This window comes from Hyperoodon ampullatus (assembly GCF_949752795.1).
Source record: "Hyperoodon ampullatus genome assembly, chromosome: 8".
In the NCBI taxonomy this organism is placed as follows: Eukaryota; Metazoa; Chordata; class Mammalia; order Artiodactyla; family Ziphiidae; genus Hyperoodon; species Hyperoodon ampullatus.
The window spans coordinates 104,690,645-104,710,035 of record NC_136921.1 but is presented as its reverse complement, the minus strand read 5'-3'; the positions used below and the strand labels follow the sequence as shown (position 1 = coordinate 104,710,035).

The following is a 19,391-nucleotide window of genomic DNA, read 5'->3' as shown; positions in this document are numbered from 1 at the left end:
GCGTCCGGAGCCTGTGCTCCACAACGGGAGAGGCCACAACAGTGAGAGGCCCGCGTACCGCAAAAAAAAACAAAAACAAAAACAAAAAGAAACCATGTTTCACAGCACATAATGGATATTCAAAGAATACTGGTTATACTGGTTACTGTTCTCCTGAACCCACCTTATTCTTCTTTGATGATCATAAAACGCCTTTGTGGGGCTTCCCTGGTGGCGCAGTGGTTGAGAGTCCGCCTGCCGATACAGGGGACACGGGTTCATCCCCCGGTCCAGGAGGATCCCACATGCCGTGGAGCGGCTGGGCCCGTGGGCCATGGCCACTGAGCCTGCACGTCTGGAGCCTGTGCTCCGCAACGGGAGAGGCCACAACCGAGAGAGGCCCGTGTACTGCAAAAACAAACAAACAAACAAAAAACACCCAGCAGGGAAATATTAATGACAATTTTGTACTAACACTGTCTTTTCATGAATTCTCTGTGCCAAAAATTTTATAAAGCATTTCACCCGTATTATGTTATTTAGTCTTCACAAAGATACTGCAAGGTAAGCATTATTCCCTTTTTATCTTCAGATAGGTTTTCTGAAGCTCAGCAAAGTTTATAATGTGCCTTATATCATGAGGTTAAGAAAGGGAAATGCTTGGATTCAAATCTAAGTCATCTGAATCCACAGTTTTTCTCCCAACCGCATTAGCAATTGATTTACTAACACAGGTTTAAGATGGTGTATTAGAGAGAAAAGAGGTTTGGAAAGTATTCCGCCCAAGTTCAAATGCTGGCTATGGCGTTTACTTACAAGTTCTGTGAGCATCTGTAAGTCACTTACCTGCTGTCAACCTTGTTTTTTTTTAATCTGTAAAGGGGACCAGCAATGCCTGCCTGGAAGCATCATGTGCAGACTGAGACCAGACTTGCACATTCTAAAGTTCCTTCTCACTGCAGGGTAGAGAGAGACTGGGACAGGGAGTTACATTTGTCATTTCAATAAGCAACTCAGATTGGCAGATTGAAATAGAGGCTCTCCCACAGGGCATCTGGAGCCAGAGTTGGTCTCAGTCCCACCCACTCGTGCAGTGACAGAAGGTCATGACTGCCTCAGTAGCTCCTTGGCATTTTCTGGAGAAGCTGTGAGTCTGATCATAGGCCAGCTCCCCCATTTATGGACAGATACTGACAGGACACAGATGTCTCTGCTTCAGTTTATTATCATTATCCTGCTCATGGGGGCACCCGTGTGCCTGAGCTCAAGGTTAGCATGAACGTAGGCAGAAAGGAAGTTGACCTTCCTCCTTCTCCCAACTAGAGTCCAAATCAGGAAGGCCAGACAGGAGATACAGTTGAAGAGCAGGGATGCATTGGTCTAGAACTCATCATGCGACACAGGTCCATTCACAGGGCCAACCGTTGCCCTTAAAGGGAATTAAATAGGAGATCTTTGTAAGTAGCGATGCTGAGTCCTACCTCCCAGATATTCTGAATTAATTGTCTGGAATGGGACCCAAGAATGAATATTGATAAATTAAATAAATACAAGCTTTCCCAGTGATTCTAAAATGCAACAAAAGTTGCAAGTTACTAGATTGGATGAATTTGTGAATAACAAATCTTTCCATTAATATTTACTGAGCACCTACTATGTGCCAGGCATTGTACTAAATCTGGCACATAGCTGGTAAAAATAGGTACAAATCCTACTCATAAAATGTATACATGGATAACACAAATTACCATATAATGAATAGCTAATATTTGTGGTTAGTGATAATATTGATTTTATCATTTTGTCATATATATACATATATACACAATATAAATGATGTGTGTAGTTTTATACACACATATGTATATAGTATAGTAAGATATATAAAGTGAGTTAATTATATACATATGGTTGGATATATACAGTCAGTCATATATATAGACAAAGGTAGATATATCCATGCTTTATATATATATATATAAAACCAGTGTGTGTGTGTATGTATGTGTGTGTGTGTGTATATATATATATATATATATATATATACATACACACAATCCGTATGTAATAGAATATATACACAAGCATATACATGTATATGGATGTGTATATGGATGTGTATAGTAGTATATGTGTACATATACACATATATATATAATACACACATAGACTATAAACATACATAGTATAATTATAATAAAACAAAAGCTATTATGTTAATGATATTAAGAAGGGTTTGTCATATGTTTTCTAAAGCTGAGAAAGCTGTAATTTTTAATTTACATAGAAAAATATCAGTATAAATTAATAATTTATTTGTCTCCATCTAAAAACAGCCTTATGTGCTGTCTGTCCACTGAAATGACCTAGAAGTACTTAGAGCCCTGTCTAATGAACCCTTTTTTTCTACACGTCCTCCTTTAAAGCTTCCTTTTTATTTTAAAAAAGGAAAGACAGCAAATATATCCCAAAGAGCAAACTGTTCCACCTGGTTTGAAATCTAGGATAATGTCAGATATACATGGAAATTGCAAAGAACATCTTGGTTTCTATTTGACTTCTCCATACAGTGTTTTTAACAGCAAGTTCACAGCCAGAAGCTAAATTGCTCCTAGCACTGTCATTATCAGGCTTGGCTCCTCCCTGAATGAATGGATCCTATGCCTAGTTCACAATCCTTCTTTTAGCAGCTTATACGTACCAGCATACAGCTAAAGACCACAACAATATACTTAGCACTTACTATGAGCCATAACTGTTCTAAACCCTTAAGGCACATCAACTTAATTCTCACAATTACTCTCCATGTAGGTATTATTATTATCATTATCTCGATTTCACAGATAAAAATGCCATGGCACAGCGAGGAAAGAAAAGACTATGAGAATAAAATTTCTAGGTGGATACAAAACTAGTTAATGTCTTAGGGGATAATAAAAATTGGGGGGTAATCTCTTCTCTATTGGACAAACATTTATGGGTTAACATGTAACTTCATAACATCTAAGGTCTAATGAGCCAATGAATAGCAAAACCAAATGACAGGTACATTCTCCTTGAGAATTAAACGATCATTGAGTAGACTTGTTAAAAATTGCCCCAGAGGCTTCGCTGGTGGTGCAGTGGTTGAGAGTCTGCCTGCCGATGCAGGGAACACGGGTTCATGCCCTGGTCCGGGAAAATCCCACATGCCGTGGAGCAGCTGGGCCCGTGAGCCATGGCTGCTGGGCCTGCGCTTCCGGAGCCTGTGCTCCGCAATGGGAGAGGCCACAATAGTGAGAGCCCCGCGTACCGCAAAAAAAAAAAAAAAAAAAAAAAAAAAAAAAAAAAAAAAAAAAAAAAAAAAAATTACCCCAGGATGATGTTGAAAGGACAAACTTAACTCTCTTTTGATTTCCAAGTTTTGGATATTTTTTTAATATACTCCATTCATTCATTCATTTACTCCCTTATATCAATATTTCATGATTTCCTTCTACTCTATCCCATTCGGCCTTCCATGCACTTGTCAAGGAACTTCCTGGTTTTCCACTGCAGATGAAATCCACATTATAAACTCCTGACTTCTGTAAAGCTCAGTCTTCCTCACTGAAATGAACGTGCTCAGTGGCATCCTCCCAGCTCCTCACTACTGAACTTTTCAAGATAAAGGCCCTGCAGGTCTTCAGACACCATTTAACACTGCCCCTGGGAATCATATACACCTGTGGCATACACTGAATGTAGGTAATTAAGGACCACTTCACCTCCACTGTGTGCTCAGAACTCAAGCGTACACATAGCTGACCTACACCAGGAAGAAAAGGGGCACAGCTGGGAAGGATGTCATGTCCCAAGCAGAGATCAGCACCAAAGTTGAAAAGAAAAATATAGGAAAGGCATGCTCATGAGTACCCTCAGACCCTGAGTAAAGTAAGTCTGAGTTCTGTCAGTGACGCACTCATCTTTATGTTAGAAAACACGCCCTTGGAAACAGCCTTTGACCTTAGGTACTGTGCCACCAAGGTCTGGGCAACTCACTGGACCCGGAGAGAGATTAGATGGTTAAAACCCACTAATAGTCTTCACGCTGCTATCTCATCTAAGGAAGAAATCGGCCAAATGGAATTTTTGTTCTCTCACTTTCAGACACTCCTCACATTTTATCCACACACAAGGAAAGAAAAAGCAAAGAAGAGAGCTAATTACTTTTGAAAGAAACGACAAAATACATTAAACGGGGGGTCAGATCACCGTTAACGGAGGTTGCCAAGTCAAATGTATAATTGTGGCTTAGGAGGAATCTGATTTTGTCAAATATGATTTGTTTTGTGGCAAGAAAGCTTTTGATCTGGGCTTAAAGTTGTCTGGGCTGTGAGAAGCCCTTACTGTCGGCAGGAAACTCAGGAGTTGGTGACACAGCTTGAAGCCTCCCCTGTGTGGGTTAGAGCCTCTTGAGAGTGAGGGGAAGTTTTTACTTTATGTGATTAGGAATGGACCTCTTCGGCTCCATGAGAGGAAACGTCTGTATTTTTCTTTCCCATCCTTCCCTCCCCCCACCACCAATAGAATTTTGAAATTTTAGTTCTTCTTCCTCTCTCACTATATTTTTTGAGATGCTTGCCTGTGTAAGTTGAGATCATGTTTCTGGCATGACAACTTTGTTGCCATGGAGATTTTGATTTTTTTCAATGTCAAGGCATTTTCAGCTTCCTGGGCTCATGGACGAATGGAGAGGCTTAAAAATCTTTCCTCCTTTTGGCACAAAATCGATGCATGTTTTTTCTTTCCCCCTTGGGCAGCGCTTGGGTTGCAAAAAGCTAAGGACCCATGAAGGTCTTTGGATGTTGGTTTTCATTTTGGTGTCTGGTCCCTCCTGAAGAGGTGTGGATTGGGAACAATTAGGAAGCAGGGTCGCCTTCACAATTAGCATGATATCAGCTGTCTGGGGACTTGTTTCTGATTAGCTAGGTGACAATACCGAGGACCCAATTTCATCAGCAACACTACAGTGCCTGCTTGCAAAAGAGCGTCCCATCTGGATTGATTGAGCCAGACGTGATATGGATACAATCTAATCTGTTCAAAAAGACCAAGTGAACATGGGGTAGACAGAAGTAGTTTCAAGTATAAGTCCTACCAATCCAGTGACAGAAATCTGTCACTGGATTCCTTTCTCTCCCTTTGAAGGGCTTTCTCCTTCTTTTCAGCACCTTTTCTTTCTTTTCTCCTGTACTGGCTGCCCCCAGGAATGGCAGACATCAGGTTCTATGCTTTCCTTTGTTGCCTTACATGCACCCTCTCTTCTCAAAGTGTGGACTCTGCATAGTAACATGGGCATCACTTGGGAGCTTGTTGCAAATGCAGAATCTCGGCCTCTGCTCCAAAACTTCTGGATCAGAACCTGTGCTTTAACAACTGTTGCATTCATACGTTCAAATTTGAGATGCACTGTGCTGGTCCATCCCTGAAACTCCCACTCCTTCAATTCTTAATCAAAGTTGACTAAGTCATTATGAAAAAGGAATCATTCTGGAAAATAGAAACTTCAGCTTTATTTTTATCATCACGTCAGTACTCTAAGATAGTTGGTATTATTAATAGTTTTAAAGATGACGAAAGAGACTCAGAGAGGTCAAGTCACTGATCTAAGGATATACAGCTAGTTGTTGGTAACTTATATTGGTGACTTATATTTGAAACTAATTCTGTCTACCCCATGTCCACTTTATTCATGTTGATCAGAGATCTTAACCTGAGTAAAGGGGTCGTTGACATGATAGTCAACCCTTTCAGGTAATTTTGGCATTTCAACTGGGGTTGTCAGTATTTTAACCACAAAGTCTGGATATTTAGGCATCAAGGAAGGAAGAGAGACATGGACTCCATGCCCCCGAAAATCATACTGTGGTCTAATATGCCTTTGGGCAAAACTAACCTGACCTAAATATTTAAACAATGCCTTAGGCTTATTCTTTTACTAGGACAGCTATGGATCATTGAGGGATACAGGATAGAAATCTTCTGCTATTTAATAGGAGCCTTGGGACACTGTCTCAAATGTAGACAAATCATATGTGATGACCCTTTCTCTATTCAGCTAGGATCATTGCAAAAGAAAATGATGTTAAGAGGGGAAGGAGGAATCTTACGAATGCTTTTGATCACTAATGATTTAATGCTTCAAAGACTCTAAACATCAATATTTGCCACATAGAGGGTGATAGATAAACCCATGCAATTCAACCTTTATTTTGCTCCCAATGACTGGTCACTACCTTTGAAAAGCCAAGTGGATATTATTTTAAGAGTCAACCTTTATTTATTTACTTTTAAATCTTTATTGGAGTATAATTGCTTTACAATGGTGTGTTAGTTTCTGCTGTATAACAAAGTGAATCAGCTATACATATACATATATCCCCATATCCCCTCCCTCTTGTGTCTCCCTCCCTCCCACTCTCCCTATCCCACCCCTCTAGGTGGACACAAAGCACCGAGCTGATCTCCCTGTGCTATGTGGCTGCTTCCCACTAGCTATCTATTTTACATTTGATAGTGTAAAAATGTCCATGCCACTCTCTCACTTTGTCCCAGCTTACCCTTCCCCCTCCCCTTGTCCTCAAGTCCATTCTCTATGTCTACATCTTTATTCCTGTCCTGCTCCTAGGATCATCAGAAACTTTTTTTTTTTTTAGATTCTATATATATGTGTTAGCATACGGTATTTGTTTTTCTCTTTCTGACTTTACTTCACTCTGTATGACAGACTCTAGGTCTATCCACCTCAGTACAAATAACTAAGTTTCATTTCTTTTTATGGCTGAGTAACATTCCATTGTATATATGTGTAAGAGGCAGCCTTTAAAATGCCAGCTCAGTGAATCACCAGTCTGACGTTGCTAAACTAATACTTTGCCAAGAGACAAGGTCCTTTGCAATTCCTCAGTTCATTGCTTTTAACTTAAACATCGTAACTTAAAAATGTAGTAACGGAATTAAGAGCAGGATAATTCATGACATATATTTGTCTAATGATCGGCAGTGTACTACTGTATTCACAATGAGTGTCACACCCAGGTGGAAATAAGTTGCATTTGAATAGTATATTGTATGGTGGATACTCTTGCCTTGTCTAATGTGGAGTCGTTAGGTAGGATCTACTCAATCAAATCCATTTACTCAACCCCTCTGGAAGATGTCTTTCACCTAAGACATTGTGGAAATGACATTTAAAAAGATGAGCTAAGAAAAAATAAATATATAAATAAATACATTTTTAAAAGATGAGCTGAAGAACATGAATGGGCCTAGAGATTGTCATACTGAGTGAAGTAAGTCAGACAGAAAAAGAGAAATATCGATGATATCGCTTATATATGGAATCTAAAAAGAAATGATACAAATGAATGTATTTTCAAAACAGAAATGGACTCACAGACTTAGAGAATGAACTTACGGTTACTGGGGTTGGGGGGCAAGGGTGAAGTGAAGGGATAGTTAGGGAGTTTGGGATTGACATGTACACACTGCCATATTTAAAAAGGATAACCAACAACAAACAAGGACCTAATGTATAGCACAGGGAACTCTGTTCAATACTATGTAATAACCTAAATGGGAAAAGAATTTTATAAAGAATAGATACATATGTACATATTACTGAATCACTCTGCTGTACAGAGTCGTGTACCTGAAGCTATCACAACATTGTTAATTGACTATACTCCAATATAAAATAAATAGTTAAAGTCACTGGGAAAAAAAATATCCAAAGATGAGTAGATATATGTATATTATAACTAAAAAAGATTTTGTCCACCTACAAAAAACTCAACATTTTAAATCAATATTACTCCAGTAAAAAAAAAAAAAAAAAAAAAAAAGGTCCAACTCCATAGCTTGAAAAAAAAGAAAAAGAAAAAAGAATCCTTTAAGGGAACTTTATAAATACCTATCAAATTTCAATAAACAAAAAAAAGATGAGCTGAGGATTTTTGAATCCACCATATGGACTGAAAATGGTAACATATAACCAACTCTAAGGAATCAGAAAACAGGAGTTGCTATGAATGTTCACTTCATCTTTCTCCAGGATTCAGATTCAAATGCCCCTTATCCTAGGGCTCTCCCTTCCTTAGGGCCCACTTCGACTGTTTCAAACTGTACTTATCTGACTTATAGTATTCGTTTATGCAATCAGTTGATTGTGTCTGGGCTTTGTTTTTCTAATCAGTGTACATATTTGACAAAAATCCAGATTTTATAAAAGAATCCTTATCATTCGTTTTACTAAGGACTTGCTTCTAATAAATCTCTTCCACAAACATATCCAGAGCAATCAAATATTACCCCTGGGATAGCTTTCTGAGGGTAATTTTGTGTGTAAGTAACAGAAAACTCACTAGCATGAAAAAAATTCACTAGCTTGAATAAACATTAAATTATTAGGCACATGGAAATCTAGGGGTGTCTGTATTTCTATTTCTTGAATATTGTGGTAGTTAAAAGTGTGTTTATGCTGTAATAATTTAAGCTAAATATTTGTTTGGTGAAATTTTTCTGTATCTGTGTTTTGTTTTGCATTTTTTAAAAGAATTAAAAATAAAACATATTACTCTACATAAAAGGAAGTCCTCAAAGAGGAAAGGCTCCAGGGCTGATGAATTCAGTTCAATGATGTCATCCTCAGTATCAGAATCATTCTGGAGCTAATAAGCCTCCCAACATCTCAGCCAGACTCAACAAAGTTCTGAGAAACAAAGAGACCATGGCTTACTTTTAAGCCATCAAATTGTGATTCCTCAGAACAACAGTACAATGTGTTTGAATGTGTTAGAAATGTGTTAGAAAATGCAGATTGTCTGGACTTATTCCCCACCACCTGAATCAGAAACTCCAGAAGGAGGACCCAGAAATCCCTGTTGTTCCAAGCTCTGTGAGTGACTCTGGTGTGCTGAGGACTGTGAACAACTGCTTGGGGCAGTGAAAGTCTTCCCGGACCCAAGCTCACCCAACCACTCCTCTGATGAATCACCAGCAGATTTTCTGTTCACTTCTGAGCCCAATCACAGTTGAAGGTGACGGAATTACCTTGACTGGCTTTAGACTAATAATTTGATATAGAGTAAGAGAGTAAATGATGATGTCTCTTCCTCTCTCTCTCAAGCTATATCTCTTGCTATTTTGCTGGGTTATCTTGCACATCTTCCAATCAAAGAAGTAATTTCCTGATGGAAATTTGAACTGAGGCCAGAGGTTTTGTTTGTTTGTTTGTTTTAATCCAAGATGACACTCTGGGGGTAACAATGACAAACTGTTCCTTATACATTTTGTGCCCACGGTCATGAAATCTATGTGTTGACATATATCATCTCGATCCTTGGTAAAGGAGCCATTTACTGTATTATTTTCACAGAAGTAGAGAAATTACTTCTGAAAGTCACAGAGTAAGTGATTCACCTCAGACATGAGACTTAGACTGGGCACGATCTTTCAAACAAAATGACCTCAGGAAACCAAGATAAATATAGCATGTTCAGCTGTGCAAAATGCATGCTGTTCACAAAAGAGAAGTTTTAAGTGCTAATGTCAATAATATGAGATCTGCAGTGTTAAATGACTTTCAATGCCACTTCTCCATTTTCCCTTCAAAGATCTTGGGGGCTTCCCTGGTGGCGCAGTGGTTGGGAGTCCACCTGCTGATGCAGGGGACGTGGGTTCGTGCCCCGGTCCGGGAAGATCTCACATGCCATGGATTGGCTGGGCCCGTGAGCCATGCCGCTGGGCCTGCGTGTCCGGAGCCTGTGCTCCCCTCCGGGGGAGGCCACAGCAGTGAGGGGCCTGCGTACTGCAAAAAAAAAAAAAAAAAAAAAAAGATCTTGGGACAGTCGTGTTTTTTGTTTGTTTGTTTGTTTTCTCTATATGCCTGAAAACAGAAAGAGTGTCTTATCTGGCTGCTCAATCTTCTACACTGCTTTACTCATGGGTGGAACTCAATAATCATATGGTCATTAATTGAGGACTAAATAATCCACTAAACGTCCTCTAGGCCTGAGCAGCCGATGGATAGAATTAAATTGTATTGATTTGTCAAATGAAAATACAACTCAGTTTCCACCAGTTTATAAGAGAAATTGTAGAGCAGTGCTAGCCAATAGGAATTTCTGCAAGGATGGACTATTCTATAGCCGTGCTGCTTAACAAAGTAGCCACTAACTACATGTGGCTATTGAAATATGGCTAGTGCTACTTAGGAACTGAAGTATTTATTTAAGTTAAATTAATTTAAATTTAAATGACCACAGGTGGCTTTTGGCTACCATATTGAACAGCATAGTTCTAGAATCTTTTCAAGTTTTTTTATACACGACCCTCTTACCTAAGTTTCTAAAAATGCCGGGGTGTTTTTATATGTATATGAATCAGTCCTTGCCCTGCAAGGGCCATAAATGTGAGACCAAACTTCACACTTTCTGAATTCCACATACCCTCCTTCAGAACTTCCTCACTTCTTGTGTAACTTCTGAACTCTGAAATGTGCAGCCAGATACACTTTTCTGAGCCATGAGGACCTTCAGGGCTCTACTCTTCACAAGGGAAGATAGTTATAGCAGGACATCACAGAAGAACTGTCTGAGTGGTGAGTATCGGAACCCTTCAGAGCAATAATACAGCTCTCCTCCACAAACACAGGCAGAAACACAGGTGTGTGGCCAAGGACACGCACTGTCACAGAAGCTGTTGGTGCTCATATTCCTTGGACTTCACCACTTCAGTACAAGAACAAGATCTTAGAAGCTGAGCTAAGATGGAAATTCCTGTTCAAATTATTTGTGGGGTAGTGATCTCTGGAGACAGGTTAAGCTGGAAGGCGGCAGGTGGTGGAGGAAGCCAGCAAGATATATGGTTTCAACTGAAGTCTAGCTTCCTCCAGATGCCAAGGGGAGCTCTGGACCACAGATTGCACCATGAATATCAGTCTGCCTTGAAGCACTGGGAACCACATTCTGAACCTTGTATCCGCCCATCACTGGTAGTGATGGGGACGGAAAGTGGTAGCTTCCCAGGCAAAAAGGCTTCTGTTTGGTCAAGGGCCAATCTCTGGAGGAGGGAACAGACAGCTCTAGTTGTCAGCCAGCATGCAGCTGGGGGCACCTCCATTTGCTAAAGAGGATCAGAGTGGAGTCCTAAGGATGTCCCCAACAGAACCACTTTCAACCCCAATAATTACACTTTCACTCTTCTGCCTTCTTATTTTTTTTTAATTGGAGTATAGTTGATTTACAATGTTGTGTTAGTTTCAGGTGTACAGCAAAGTGATTCAGTTATATATATACATATATCCACTCTTTTTTAGATTATTTTCCCATATAGGTCATTACAGAGCATTGAATAGAGTTCCCTGTGCTATACAGTAGATCCTTATGAGTTATCTGTTTTATATACAGTAGTGTGTATATGTAAATCCCAATCTCCCAATTTATCCCTCACCCCCTTAACCCCTAGTAACCATAAATTTGTTTTCTACATCTGTAACTCTATTTCTGTTTTTTAGATAAGTTCATTTGTGCCGTTTTTTTAGATTCCACATATGTGATATCATATGATATTTGTCTTTCTCTATCTGACTTACTTCACTCAGTATGAAAATCTCTAGGTTCATCCATGTTGCTGCAAAGGGCATTATTTCATTCTCTTTTAAGGCTGAGTAATATTCCATTGTATATATGTACCACATCTTTTTTATCCATTCATCTGTTGATGGACATTTTAGGTTGCTTCCATGTCCTGGTTATTGTAAATAGTGCTGTAATGAACATTAGGGTGCATGTATCTTTTTTTTTTTGCATGTATTTTTTTGAATTGTGGTTTTCTCCAGATATATGCCCAGGAGTGGGATTGCTGGATGATATGGTTGCTCTATTTTTGGTGTTTTAAGGAACCCCCATACACCTATTGTTACCTAATCTATGATAAAGCAGGCAAGAATATACAATGGAGAAAAGACAACCTCTTCAAAAAGTGGTGCTGGGAAAACTGGACAGGTACATGTAAAAGAATGAAATTAGAACACTCCCTAACACCATACATAAAAATAAACTCAAAATGGATTAAAGACCTAAATTTAAGTCCAGATACTCTAAAACTCTTACAGGAAAACATAGGCAGAACACTCTATGACATAAATCACAGCAAGATCTCTTTTGATCCACCTGCTAGGGTAATGAAAATAAAAACAAAAATAAACAAATGGGACCTAATGAAACTTAAAAGCTTCTGCACAGCAAAAGAAACCATAAACAAAATGAAAAAACAACCCTCAAATGGGAGAAAGTATTTACAAATAGAGTGACCAATGAGGGATTAATCTCCAAAATATACAAACAGCTCATGCAGCTCAATATCAAAAAACCTAACAACCCAATAAAAAAATGGGCTGAAGATCTAAATAGACTTTTCTCCAAAGAAGACATGCAGATGGACTTCTCTGTGTTCTCAGCTTTCTCTCTGTGCCTTAAACACTGCCATGCACTCCAGCCGCCTTCAATCAAAAGTTGACCCTAGTGTCCTCCTGCTCTGTTGGAACAACCCAAAGTGCATTCTGCACCAGTGAGACTGAGCTCACCCACAGGGCTGCCTGGCTTGCCGATGCACCATGGATTGGATGCCCTTTCTTCCCTGCCTCATCTCCATTCCCCTCACCTGGCTTCCTGGGGTCAATTTCCAAATGAACTACTTACACGGAAATCCCTGTCTCCTAATTGACTTCTGGGGAACCCAAACTAAGTCATCCACAGAGAGTGCTCCTGTCCCCCACCCCCACCAGGCATTGCTCCTGAGGCAGCCTTAATCATGATAACTGGGTCTCATTTGGATCCAAATTCTCACTCCTTTACATAAATCTCCTCTCATGATCCTCTTTTTTTCTTGCAAACTGGCCTCACTGGGGCCACTCCACATCTTCCTACAGTTTTTTTTACCTGTTTGAAACCCATAGGGTGTTTGGTCAAGTTCCCACTTACTTTTCCACCAGGAGGCTCCCTAGTCCCTAAATAAATGTGCAGATAGAAGTGTAGGAGCCCTGGCCAGGGCCATCCAGCAACATCTAGGTCCTACCCCACATGCCCAGGGGGAAAGTGTGATGCACAGTGTTCCAGACAATAACCTCCCAGTCTCAGAACTCCTTTCCCAACCACAGGTCCTGTTATACATGGATGATAACCACACACTGAGTGAAGGTGCAGGAAGCTACCAGCATGTTTGTGAATGTTGTTTCCACTCTTATCCACACATAAAGTAAAATATTTATGGGGGAGTCTCTCTGCCTTACTCATTATCATCACTAGGTAGTTTTGTCCCTGAAAAATCTCCAACCTTCGCTTACAGAGGCACCAAATGTTTAATAATTAATGGTGCAGCTAGTCATCCAGTCTAACCTCCCAGTCATTTGTGAGAATGTGCTTGTAGCTTTTTAAGGCCTTGTGTAAATACAGGGGGGAAGCATACATCTTGGAAACCCATTCTCTACAGGGTTTAATTTAGGTTTTTTTTGTTGTTGTTGTTTTTTAAATGGCCAGGCTGAGTGTGCTTAAAACAGATTAGGCTTAACAATGTTATGTGTATGTGATTATTTTAGCTCTTGTACTAAATTTATCTTGTACTAAATTAACTCTCTTTTTTAGAATGATAGTTGTAAAATATCACTTAGCAGAGACCTGTATATAATCTGTTTTGTGCCCATTCCCAGTGTGTAACATCAATCAAGTTTCATTTCCCTTTCTGAGTTAGAAGTGGAAGTCAGTGTAGAAATTGAGGAATTTCTGCCTTATCTACAAGTTTTCCTGTTTCATGAGCAGAGCCTACCAAGCCTACCTGAGCATGTGAAGTTAGGTATAAGCCCTGTGGTATACAGGGTTGATCAGGGAGGGGGTCTCTTGTCTTACTTAGAGTTCTCCATAAAAGTAACTACCTACTTGCTTAAGACCTTGGTCCATGTTGAAACCTCAGGCAAGGACGAGAAATCTACAGAACTGGGTTGGAAAACAGTCTCTCCATATAATCTGGATAAACTAGGTGACCCTTAAACCTGGTTTATTCTCTAGTAAATGGAAGTTAAAAATACTATTGCAGGGACGTCCCTGGTGGTGCAGTGGTTTAGAATCCGCCTGCCAATGCAGGGACACGGGTTCGAGCACTGGTCGGGGAAGATCCCACATGCTGCAGAGCAACTAAGCCCGTGCACCATGACTACTGAGCCCACGTGCCACAACTACTGAGGCCCGTGCGCCTAGAACCTGTTCTCCGCAACAAAGAAGCCACCGCAATGAGAAGCCCGCACACCACAACGAAAAGTAGCCCCCACTGGCCGCAACTAGAGCCCACATGCAGCAACGAAGACCCAATGCAGTCAAAAATAAATAAATAAATAAATTTATAAAAAAATAAAATGAAATGAAAAAAATTACTATTGCTGATTGCTATGAGAATCAAGTGAGAGCTGAAGTATGAATTATGTTTCTAGAGAGAATTGCTATTATAAGAAAAAAGGAAGAAGGCGAGCATGCTCTGTCCATGCTGTTGAGAGGCCCCGCAGCTGAGTGGTTAAGAAATGGGGCTCGGAGTCCCAGTTTTCTGGGTTTGAATCCCCTGTTCTGCCACTGACCCCTTGTGTGATCTTGGAAAACTGACCAATTCTGGCCTCAGTTTTTCCTTCTGTCAAATGGAATAATGACAATAATACCAATCATGAAGAGCTTCTGGGATGACGAGTGAGTCCATGTCTGCCAAGTGTCTGGGGCAGTGCCGTATACTGAGCAAGGACTATCCAACTGCTAGCTAGAATTGTGAGTGAATGAACACTCCAAGGGCGTGTAGGATAGGGGTGATGAGAAGAAGTAAAAGGGTTAACTGGGAGTGGAAAGAAGTGTGCAATCAAGAGCAAAGAGGGGTATTTCTGAATTCACAAATTTTTAGATTTCCTGGGAAATTGTAAGTTTGACTTTAAGTTTCCATCTGTGCTTAGGGGTGGGTGACTGGGGATCAAATTGGAGAAGACTGTCCATCTTTAGATCCGGAGGTGATTTCATGCTGGGTTTTTTTTGTTTGTTTGTTTATAATCATCAAGAATAGCATGTTGGATTTAATTTAACCTGGACCATGAAACAAATAAAGAATTCAACTCTTCTTAGTAAAATAGTATAACTGAAACTTTAGAAGCTATTTTCTCCAATGTTTCCTAAACCACTCAGCATGTCATGAGCACCTTTCTCAAGATACAGATTTCCAGGTTAGGGCCCTGCATAAGTTAGCAAGGAGTGGGCCAAGGAATATGTCATCTTCACAGGCACTCCAGGTGTTTTCTGATGATTGAACACATTTGAGAATCTCATCTAACCTAACCTCAGGAGCAGAGCTGGGTCTAGAACCAAGGCTCTTGACTCTCAGTTCCATCTTTTCCCCCAAAGTGAAATCACACAGCATGTAGGGTATGATGTTTGGGCTGTGCTAAGAATAAACTAAGTTATAGCCTGCAAATCATTCTAGACCCCGTGTTCTAGATGCTATCAAAACCTAAGGTGTTTTTTTTGTTCTTCTTTCTCTAACTGCTTTAGGTGCAAGTTTAGGTTGTTTATTCGAGATGTTTCCTGTTTCTTAAGGTAGGATTGTGTTGCTATAAACTTCCCTCTTAGAACTGCTTTTGCTGCATCCCATTACTAAGCCATAAAAAGAAACAAAATTGAGTTATTTGTAGTGAGGTGGATGGACCTAGAGTCTGTCATACAGAGTGAAGTAAGTCAGAAAGAGAAAGACAAATACCGTATGCTAACACATATATATGGAATCTAAGAAAAAAACATGTCATGAAGAACCCAGGGGTAAGACAGGAATAAAGACACAGACCTACTAGAGAATGGACTTGAGGATATGGGGTGGGGGAAGGGTAAGCTGTGACAAAGTGAGAGAGTGGCATGGACATATATACACTACCAAACATAAAATAGATAGCTAGTGGGAAGCAGCTGCATAGCACAGGGAGATCAGCTTGGTGCTTTGTGACCACCTGGAGGGGTGGGATAGGGAGGGTGGGAGGGAGGGAGACACGAGGCGGAAGGGATACGGGAACATATGTGTGTGTGTGACTGATTCACTTTGTTATGAAGCAGAAACTAGCACATGATTGTAAAGCAATTATACTCCAATAAAGATGTAAAAAAATAAAACACAAACAAGGTGGGGTTACTTTTCCCTTAAAATTATAATTTTCCTTTACATTTCCATTAAATTCCTTTTGATTCAAGCTGCGGGGTTTATGGGAATTGTAGTTCCTGATTATTTATATCGCAGTCACAATTACAGAGAGCACTGCCTTACTTAACACATGTAACTTGCCAAATTCAGGCACTTGTGTGTATGTTACACCTCGATCTAGATAACAATTCAGAACCAGAAAGCTAACGTGGGCACTGTGTGTCTTAAAAACAACTGCAAATAGTATATTCAGGCTACTCTCTTAATTTGTGAAAACACACTTATTGTTTGGTGGAAGGAATAAAATGTTTGCCATAGCAACCATGGCAACCTTGGATGTCTTGCCTATTAGTTGTAATGCTGGGAACACCATCAACAGCAGGGAAAAAGTCCTTGGCAATTATCACGTAGTGCCCCTCCATTTTAAGAGCTTAGACTGAAGCTCCTGGGTTTGGAAAATTCTTAACTTGATGTGTTAATGAATGCTAACATCAACAATTTCATTTTTGTTAATTTTGGGGGGGGGGTTAATAAACTAAGGTTTTTTACTGTGGGCAAAAGGGTGATGTGATTTTCTTTAGACAGACTTGAAGAAATATTTTTAGCAATAGCTTTTTGTTTTGGTTTGTTTTGGTTTGGTTTGGGTCAGTCTCTTGTGATTTTATTCTTTGCAAGGAGGTTGGAAAAGTTCCTTGTTATTTTATTTCCTTTCTTCCATCATTAACATAATTTCTTATCAGATGTAAATATGATAAGAATAAGTAGGATAAATGAAAGAAAAACTCTAAAGCATGACTAAGGCGTCTAGTTGTGGACAGTAGGGGGTTAAAGAGAAATAGTTAAGGTTTGAGGATTTTCATATCAAAAATTGTGATGGTCACACAAAGAGTTCTATATTATACCACCAAATGTCAAATCGCTACATATATTCTTTATGCAATAAGCCATGTAAAAATGGTTCTCAGTTTATAAAAGAAAGACATGCTGATAATAGAAGATGTTACATGCAAAGAGCATAAAAGAATAAAATCACTCATACTTTCATCACTCAGAAGAAATCACCATACACATTTCTTTTCTATCATGTTTTAATATTGTTGAAGTCATATAGTTTACACAGCCTTGCTTTTTTTTCACTTAAGAAGAAAGAAGTCTCATGAAATGGGCAGGGGAAATTAAGTGGAAATCAAGAGTAGGTTCAGAAACATTTTAGATCTCTTGGAAATGTAATATCTCCTCCTTCTTGGACCTCCCTGCCAGTTTTGAGAAGTTGGGAGAGGGTAGAATAGATTGGGATTCGTGTACATATTGGTGAAGACAGTGTTCATTGATTTAAAAAGTACTTGTGGGGCTTCCCTGGGGGAGCAGTGGTTGGGGGTCTGCCTGCTGATGCAGGGGACACGGGTTGGTGCCCCAGTCCAGGAAGATCCCACATGCTGCGGAGCGGCTGGGCCCATGAGCCATGGCCACTGAGCCTGTGCGTCCGGAGCCTGTGCTCTGCAATGGGAGAGGCCACAACAGTGAGAGGCCCGCGTACTGAAAAAAAAAAAAAAAAAAAAAGAGTTATGGGCATAGAAGCTCAGAATCTCTGCTCAAATGTCTCCTCCCAGTCCTTTTCCCCCTTTTTGATATTCTGGTTTTTAGAAACCTTTTTTTTTTTCTGTTACATAAGAGTCTCAAATAGCTGTGCTTGCATCCTGAGTTCCAGGTGTTCTACACTTGCTGGACCTCAGTTTCCCCAACTATAATATGGGCATTATTCTATTTACTCTACCGGGTACTTTGTATGTTTTAAGGTAGGTTAAACTGCAGTAGCAAATAGATTCCACTACACAATAGCTTAAACAAAATAAGTCTTTAGTTATCATGCATATTGTAGTTTACATGTGATGATGCGGGAATCTGACATCTTCCATGCTGAGAGTCTGCCATCTTCTAGGTCCTTGTCGGCTGCATCCATCAGTGGTGAAAGTGGAAAGCAAGTGGGGAAGAGACCCGATGGCCTGCAGGTGGCACATCTTCCCACTCACATTTTTCTTGGAGAGAATTTGTCCTTAGGGCCACAACTCGAAAGGTACTGAGAGCTGAAAAGTGTAGTTAAGCCATGCATTCTCTGCCGTCCTATTACTACAGAAGGAAGAGAGAACGGATATTAGTGAATACCAGCAGTACTGGGTATTCATGTCTTGCAAAACACTTAATAAAAGACATTCCATGGTAGGGGATGAGCATACTTCTCTTTCTTTTCTTGCATTTGAATCTTGTCAGGGAAGTGAAAACAAAATGTTGTCAAACAAAAGTACTGTTGCCGAAATTCAGCCTCTGTACACCAGTGCCAGATTGAATCTTGGAGACAGACATTTGGGTGAAGTAGAAAGAGATAGCTTTATCACAGGGCACCAAGGAAGGAGTCAGGGCAGCTAGCGCTTAAAAGACCTGAATCCCCTGAAGGTTTTCAGGGAAATGTTTTTGTTTAGTGTTTTGTGTTGGTTTTTTTTTTTTTTTTTTTTTTTTCGGTACGTGGGCCTCTCACTGCTGTGGCCTCTCCCATTGAAGAGCACAGGCTCCGGACGTGCAGGCTCAGCGGCCATGTCTCATGGGCCCAGCCACTCCGCGGCATGTGGGATCTTCCCGGACCGGGGCACGAACCCGTGTCCCCTGCATCGGCGGGTGAACTCTCAACCACTGTGCCACCAGGGAAGCCCCAGGGAAACGTTTTTAAAGACAGGGTGAGGGAGGGGGGTTGTGGGGAGTGTGATCAGCTCATGGACATTTTTCTGCTTGGCTTGTGGTGAGGTCATTGGGAGCCAGCATCATCAACCTTCTGGTTCCAACTGGTCTGGAATCTATGTGCTTTTGGGCAGCAAGCAGTTAACTTCTCCCACTTGTTGGGGGCTTCAGTATCTGTAAACAGCTCAAAGGACATGGCTCAGAATAGTATCTACAGTCCTTGAGGAGGAACAAAAGGTCCTTGACTTTGTTTAATGGCTAAAGTGTTATTATTTGTCTTGCTTGACTATTTTCCTTTCTGTGTTTTCTGATTTCTCTGATTAACTTTATTCTTCGACTAAAGTTTTTCTACAGACAAAATGCAGGCGGAGGACATTGGTGGCAGTCTATTCTGGGAAGGCCTTATAGGGTCCTAGTCGGCTACAGTAATAGCTATTTATTGGGATGAAATC

General features: G+C 40.3%; 1 protein-coding gene across 2 annotated transcripts in view; it reads left to right on the top strand.

The window, feature by feature from the left end:
* CNTNAP5 (contactin associated protein family member 5) overlaps positions 1-19,391 on the top strand; it is a gene marked incomplete at both ends in the record, with an annotated part of 875,910 nt that overhangs the window by 215,682 nt on the left and 640,837 nt on the right. The window lies entirely within an intron of this gene.